Raw genomic sequence first — 7,495 nt, forward strand, 5'->3', positions numbered from 1 at the left:
AAAAGTGCTCAAGTAATTAGTCATTAGAGAAATGTAGATTAAAACCACAATTCCAGTTCACAACCAGAGAACAGGTAAACTGAAAAAGACTGATAACACCAAATGGGGACAAGGATGCAGAGTAACTGTGAACACACATGTTGCTGGCAGCATAACATGGTATGGCCACCTTAGGGAAATGACTGTAGTTTTTGAAAACTAAGCATACACCTACCCTGTCACCCAGTAATTTTATTCCTGCATATTTATCACCCAAAATGAAGCCTATGTCCACAAAAATGCATGTACTAGAAAGTTCACAGCAGTTTTGTCATAACCCCAAACTGAAAATATTCCAGGTGTTCATAAGCAAACTGTTATTTTCAAACAAATAATGTAATATTACTCATAAATTAAAAGGAACAGACCTACTAAGACATTCCAAATTATGGATGAATCTCAAAAACAGTATGCTGAGTGACAGAAATCCCATACAAAATAGTAAATACTGTATCAATCCATTTATATGAAATTTTAAAACAGGCACAACTCAGCTATAACAAAGAAGAAATCACAACAGTGGTTGCCTCTGAGGGTCGTAGTAATGGTCGTTGACTGGGAAGGGACATGAGGAATTTTCTGGGTAATGATTACGTTTTGGGTTACATAGGTGTACACATTTGTGTTGGTTCACAACCTGCCTCCCTGCCACACACACACACACACACAGCAAGGAGAAACCACAGAAAGAAGAGATTACTTCAGATCGGTGGGTGGCAGGTTTAACAAGCAAGGACACTTATTACAAGACTTACATTGAGTAGATCTCTGCACCTGTCCTCCAGAATCTTAAAACTTTGGTCCCTATAACATATTAGACGCTCTTAATAGCACTTAGTCTCTCAAGGCTGCATCCTGGAAAAGGGCTCTCGTTACAGGAACAGTGAGCAGATGGGGGAGGGGTAAGGAGTCTCCTACTGTCAGGGTCCAGCTTGTGGGTCAGCCTGTGGTCATGTCCTCTCAATGACACCCCCCGAAATTTGTCAAAACTTATCATATGATTCACTTAAACTTTGTATACTTTACTATATGTAAATTTACGTCAAAAAATGCATAAATATTGAACACTAGTTAATGATATGCATGAAGTTTAAGAATGAAGTACACTGACACCTTTAACTTACTTTGAAATGCATTTTAAAACGAAGTGATAGAGGGATGGGTAGATACGTGACAAAGCGGATGCAGCAAAATGTTCATTTTTAAATTCTGAAGGTGGGTACACAGGTGTTCAATGTACACTTCTTTCAGCTTTTCTGAATGTTTGAAATGTTTCAACATTGAGGAAGAACATAAAGAGAGAATTTATTTTTAATGTGAATGCATTGTCTACCGCAGGTAGTGTGGTACAAATTTGAAGTTGCTTGATAAATAAGTACTTCTTTGCATGTTGTCAGTATGTCAGTAATGCTTCATTTATAGAGAATAATAACTGCCTCACATTGAGTTTTTCTATAAACCTCAATTATTCTCACGTATGGGATGGGTTATCTCATTTAATTTTCAGAGCAACCAGCCCCATCACTAATCCAAATGGCAACTTACTGCAGATTTAAAAAGGGCCTTCTTTCTTTGAGACACTAGATTGTTGCCTGCTAGAAAACTGTTATTATACCTCCACACATCTACAATGTCTCCAAGAAATAATGCCCCTGGAGCCGAGCAGGCACGCCTTGTGCACCAGTAACTGGAGGCCCTGACAAGAACCCTGGGAAGTACAATCACTATCCTCAGGGCTAACAGTTAGCCAACTCTGAAGTATAGTAGTACCAGCTGTTTAAAATAGTCAAATATTCACTGGTGGTAAAAACTCAAAACTTGAGCCCCTCAATGTGTCTGCAGCCAACTGGTCATGTGGGCCCCTCTGTATTTCCCATGTTTGGCAACAAAAGGGCGAGCAGCACAAAGAGCCCCAGATCTCTGCTCTAGGGCTATCACAAGTCAGGTGGATAGAAAATTCTGGAAAAATGCTTGTTAGAATAATTAATAAGTGAATGAATGAAAGAATGAGTATAGCATGAGGGGGTAGAATTACATGCTTACCCAACAGCCAAAACACACACACACCAGAAAATTGATAGGGCTGCACAAAATACATAAAGCAATCCACAGAAAAGACCACACAGGCCATTACTGTATTTCTTTGGGGGAAAATGTTAAAAATGAACAATTTTTCGTCAATATAAAAACTAAGGCCTGGGCATGTCATTTCACAGAGGTTTCTAACACTCCTCAGGAATCTGTCACTCATCTGAGGATTGTGTACCTTCATCCATCAACTATTTTCATTGCTATGCCTATGTAAAAAAGAATAAACAGCTATTTTTATGAAAAAGAAATAGTAGAAGGGTTTTGAGCAAGGGGGACAGAATGAAAAATATATTTAATGAAAAGCTATCTGTTCTGGAGGGTGGGTGGGTTAGTTAAGGTGAGTGGGATGTTAGTCAAGAACTGTGGGGGGTGGGGGGCAGTAATCCAGACCCATTAGCTATACGAGTGGAGAAGAAAGGATGAAGGCAGGAGATACTCGGGGAAAATAGTTTCCAATGTTATTGACTGACTGGGCATAAAGGATAAAAGGGAATGAAGTGGAAACGCCCTTATAGCTGAAAGGCCCCACCAGAATGTCACTGTCTTGTCCCACATCTTCCAGATAAGAGAAATGGTGACTAGCATTCTGTTCTGAAATGGTCCAGAAGTCAGCCACTCTGAACCTTGGTGCTAAAACAACTGTCACTGGGAAGGATTCTGTGTGGCCTTGTGTTCACAAATAAGAAGGAGAGATAAAAATCACTGCTCAGAGACCCTTAGCCAGTACCCACAGCCCAGCAACAATTTATCATGTGTGCTCCGCTGCTGACTGGGTTGTTTATTTTTCATATAACACTCCTGTCTCCTACACAGGACCAGACAGAGCCTTTGAAAAGTCCTTTCTGTGGGGCAAAATATGTTCATGCCCAACTCTCAGAATTTTAAAAAATGCTATTGGAAAAATACCTACTTTCACTTAGACAACGTTCCCTCACTCTGACCTCTGGCCACTATTCCCTTTACCATCTGGGCCAGATTGTCACCAGGGGCAGAAACTGCTGGTAGTCCACCCAGTCTCCATCCCCTCCCACCATGCTGCCCTTCCTCACTACAGTAACAGAAAACCTGTGATCTAAATAAATGACTACATTTCCCAGCCTCCCTTGGAGCTAGTATGCTTAAAGGGGACTGATGGGGTATGAACTTTTGGCTCTTCCCCACTTTCCTAATCTCTTGAAAGTCAGAGGGGAGGACTAGAGTTTCAGCAACTGTCTTAGACCATGAGATGACATTGGAAATGGCAACCACACACTAATAAGACAGAGCAGAAAGGTATGGAGCCCAAATCCCTGAAGATAGCACTGTTGCCATAGCAACTTGGGGATTCCTCCCACTGGACGTCTATTATCACACATCTCAGCTCATTGAATCTGCTCCTACTGAGAGGGCCACTTCATAAATTTGGGAACTGAGTCTCAGAGAGGCTTAAGTGATTTGCCTGAAGTGTCACATCCTATCAGTGACTCAGACCCAGTCCCTGACTGGCCAATGCTTTCTACATTAGAAGGACTTGCCTAAAATGTCCTAGAGGTAGCTTCCAGCTACAGAACGCCATGGATCAGTCTCAGGTTAGTTTTCCTCTCTCACTGTGTCCCAACTTCCCTCTTGGTGGTAAGAGGGATCTTACCATCACACCCAGGTACTTCCCAGCACACGTCAAACATCTGTTCTACCCTGTGAGAAAAAAGCTTATAAACTGTACCACGAGGTGAGAAGCTGTGAATAGGTGTTATGGCCATGAAGTTCTGCAACTAGGCCAGGGCAGACCTTCTCCATTTAGATCCGAAAATGGGAGTGCTGAGCATTCTCCTTGGAAGGGAAAAAAAAGAGATGTCATCATGAGAGCATATGACTATCCTGTTGAAAGGACCCTGCTAACCTTCTGTTTGTTCTTAGAAAAAGCTGCAGCCACAGCAAATTGGGTGCCACACACCGAACGTCACATTCAAAAAACAAGGAGACTACAGCCGGAAATCCAAATACCAGACACTGGAATCTTCAGCCTTGCTAAGGGAGCACCTTCATGTTTCAACTTTTGTGTTATTTTGTACAGGGCATTCTCTGTATTTATTTTTTGTGGTTATAAAATGATTATCAAACACTTTGTATTTACTTTCTAGTATATACTTGTCCTCTGATTCCATGTTTCCTTTTCCTTAAAATTTGCTGCTTTCAAAAAAGAATACCTGCTGGAGACATGTATGTTAAAAAGAAAGAGAAGAAGAAAAGAAAAAGAAAAAGGGAGAAGGAGGAAGAGGAGAGAGAAGGAAGGAAGAGAGAGAGGAAGAGAAGATAGAAGGAGGAGAAGTTAAGGTAAGAAAGGGGTATGGCCTTTGAAATACTAAAAGCTATTTGAGAGGGAAGATCAAGGTAAATGTGACCTGAAAGAAATCATTTTGGACCTGGAATGAAACGTTCCCCAAAAGCAGTTGGCCTGTGTTTCTGTATTGTTGTAAATGTGCCCTGGAGGCTTCTGGGAAGTTCTTAGAATGTAGGGTGCTCCCACACCAGCCCTTCCAAGGGTTTTTATTTCCCTAGATCAAAGAATCATGATTCCTTAAGGGCAAAAAAGAAATTTAGCAATTGCTAGACATCGCCTGAGGGGAAGTTCTGAGGTGCCGGTGCCTGTTCTTGGGGTCAAGCAACTTAATGGGTAGACTGAAGTTAGGAAAAACAAACTGCTCAGGTTGGAACCTTAAGACTATTTTCTTTTTCTTCCCTCATCAGCTTATTCATAAAATATTTTTGGAGCAACTACTGAGTGCAAGGCACTACATCCAGTACTGCAGTTTCAGGGTGGAGAAAGCCTAGCCCTCCTCAGTCCCCGAGTCAGCTCATGTTGATATTTCACCGGTTTCTCTGCCATGAAGTATAGAAATGCTACCCTCCACGCTGTATGACATCATTTCAAATATTTCCTCTACATTCATGCAGAACCACCCCAGACAGTATTATAATATTTGCTTCAATAGCCATGGAGGGAGGCTGAAAGAAGCTTTGAATAGTCACCCCTATCCCCCATTCCTTCACTTTTATCTAATAAAAGACCAGTTTTTGAAATAAATAATTTTTAATATAAACTTGTCATTGGAAAAAATGGTAAGGTAAACTACTTAAAAAAAAAAAAAAAAAAAGGCATTCATAGGCTTGTCAAAGTAAGATGATCAAGACCCAACCCAGGGACTGCCTCAGCCAGTTCCCCACCCCTCACTCCACCTCTTCAGTCCTTCATTCTTTACACTGCTATGGAGAAAGGGTGGCATTACATGGTCCCAAGCAGCCTGCAGGAAGGGCAAGAGACAAATATCGTCACCTCAAACTTCACACTAGAAGGTTGAGGTGACTAAATCCTGAGTTTAGAATAAGGGAGTAGTCTCAAACCTCAGACCCTGAATCTCTTACTGGGGAATAGCTGTCATCGATCCCCAAGAACCTGACTCCTTTCTGATAAAGTCTGGGGAGAGGGGCCTGCTCCCCACCTCTTAGCTTAACATTAATGAAAATGAACAGCAGTCCCACACCTTGTCCTCCTCTCCCCTTCTCCATGCTCCACAGCCGTAGGAAGCACTGGACTTCCAGCGCTGGGGCTGTGAGGTGGGGTAGCTGTCGGGGGTGGGGCAGCTCTGGCCTTGTTCACTTCCTGCTCCCAAAGAAAAGCATTCACCAGTGACCTGTCTTTGCTTTCTACCTCAATACCCATGAGCAGAAAGCAGAATTCTGTGAGTGACACTGGGCTCTAGCCCTGCTCCCATTTGTGCCATGAATTGTCAAAGACTGGGAATGGCCCCTACTTGAAAACTAACAAGTTAGCCGGCCACAGTTTCATGGATGCTAGAAGACACAAGATTTGTGGCTCAAACACAGAGGACATTATGACTCACTGCACGGCACGCAGCACATTTGCATCAGCTCACTTTAACCTCCACGCCACGAATCCCATGAGGGAGATGCGGAACAGCCCAAGTGGATGTGCACGCAGTGCGTCTGCATTAGAGCGAAGGAACCCCAGTCTTAGGAAAGCTGCCCAATCTTTGCCCAGAGGGAGACACGTTTATTACATTGGCCAGGAAACAATACTGCCCTCTGCTCCAGAAGGGGATACTATCTCTAGCTTTCAAGGCTGTTCGCTATACAAATACCCCTGAAAAGGTAGTCCAGAACAAAAGCTGCACAAGAGGTGCAGAAAAATGTGCGGGACCCCTGAGGAATGATCTCCTAACACTCCTTTGCGCACTCTCATGAAACCATGTTACTTTGCCTCCTCATACCTATTTCAGTTTGAAAATAAAACTCACTTGTGATTATTACTTGAACGTCTGTCCTTCCAGAAAACTGTTAAGCTCACGGAAATTGTGACACTTGCTGTTTCGTTCTACCATGCCCAGCTCCCAGAAAGTGCCTAGCACAGTGTAGATACTCAGGGAATAAACGAACAGCCTAGCGACTGATGAATGCAAATTGGACAGTATGACGCTCACCTGTTACATAAAGCTGGAAGGGCTTAAAGTGTGGAGATGGCATTGGCATCATTACCTGGCAGTGTCTGCACAATCCTGCCTTGCTCCCTTGGTTCTGGTGTTCTCACCATCAATGTATCAGAGCACAAAGCAATCTTTTTTGAGGGTTACACAGGAAACTTATTCAACTCTACTTTGAGCAAATCATCATCTAATTAAATAATTTAGATTAAGTATACTAATACAGAAGATTGTTTTAAAGAATAGTTATAAAGGGACTTCAAAAAGATAATTCCAAATGGGAAATGTTGAATCTCGATGAAATTTCTATTTTCTTTAATTACTGAGACATCTTTCTAACAAGGGCCCAAAATGATCTATGAGTGTTGAATGCCATGGAAGTTTCTCTGGGAATCAGAGAAAATATGATTAAATTATTGATGAGGCAGTGTCCCCATTTCTTATCTAGGCATTCAAATTCAGGGGCTCCTGTGCTGCAGAGCATAACCCAGACTATCCCTTGAGACCCAGTCCTGAGTTAGGGTCTCTAGGGAGACCAGTTGGCCCCTCTGACCCCTACAATCAGCAACATAATTGTACTGTCATGTTTTTATAAGTTAAGCAAATTCCCAGACTCCTGGCTGGAAGTACAACACTGGAGAGTTATTTGTACCCAGTCCCTAGGGCTCTCACCGGAGAGGGTACTAGGCAAATAATCCTTCCAGCAATCCTGGCTTGGTCCCGTGTGTCACTGTTTCTTGAAGTATGACCTGGGGTTCCTAGGACTTCCTGATGGCTCCAAACACGTATAAAAATGCAAGTTACTTGTTTGACTCTCAGAATGCTGCTCAATTCATGAACCTTCCAATATTTGCCTGTGTCTCAGGGATCCTTCATTGACTGAATGA

General features: G+C 42.5%; 1 long non-coding RNA gene across 1 annotated transcript; it reads left to right on the forward strand.

Moving 5' to 3' along the window:
* The first annotated feature begins 4,366 nt into the window (after nucleotides 1–4,366).
* On the forward strand, nucleotides 4,367–5,020 carry LOC150013016 (uncharacterized). The gene is made up of 2 exons (XR_016510793.1): nucleotides 4,367–4,443; nucleotides 4,858–5,020. It is a non-coding gene; the product is annotated as an uncharacterized LOC150013016 (long non-coding RNA).
* Nucleotides 5,021–7,495: the final 2,475 nt, after the last annotated feature.

The sequence above is a fragment of the Furipterus horrens genome, unplaced genomic scaffold (genome assembly GCF_987537825.1).
Source record: "Furipterus horrens unplaced genomic scaffold, mFurHor1.1.pri manual_scaffold_4, whole genome shotgun sequence".
In the NCBI taxonomy this organism is placed as follows: domain Eukaryota; kingdom Metazoa; phylum Chordata; class Mammalia; order Chiroptera; family Furipteridae; genus Furipterus; species Furipterus horrens.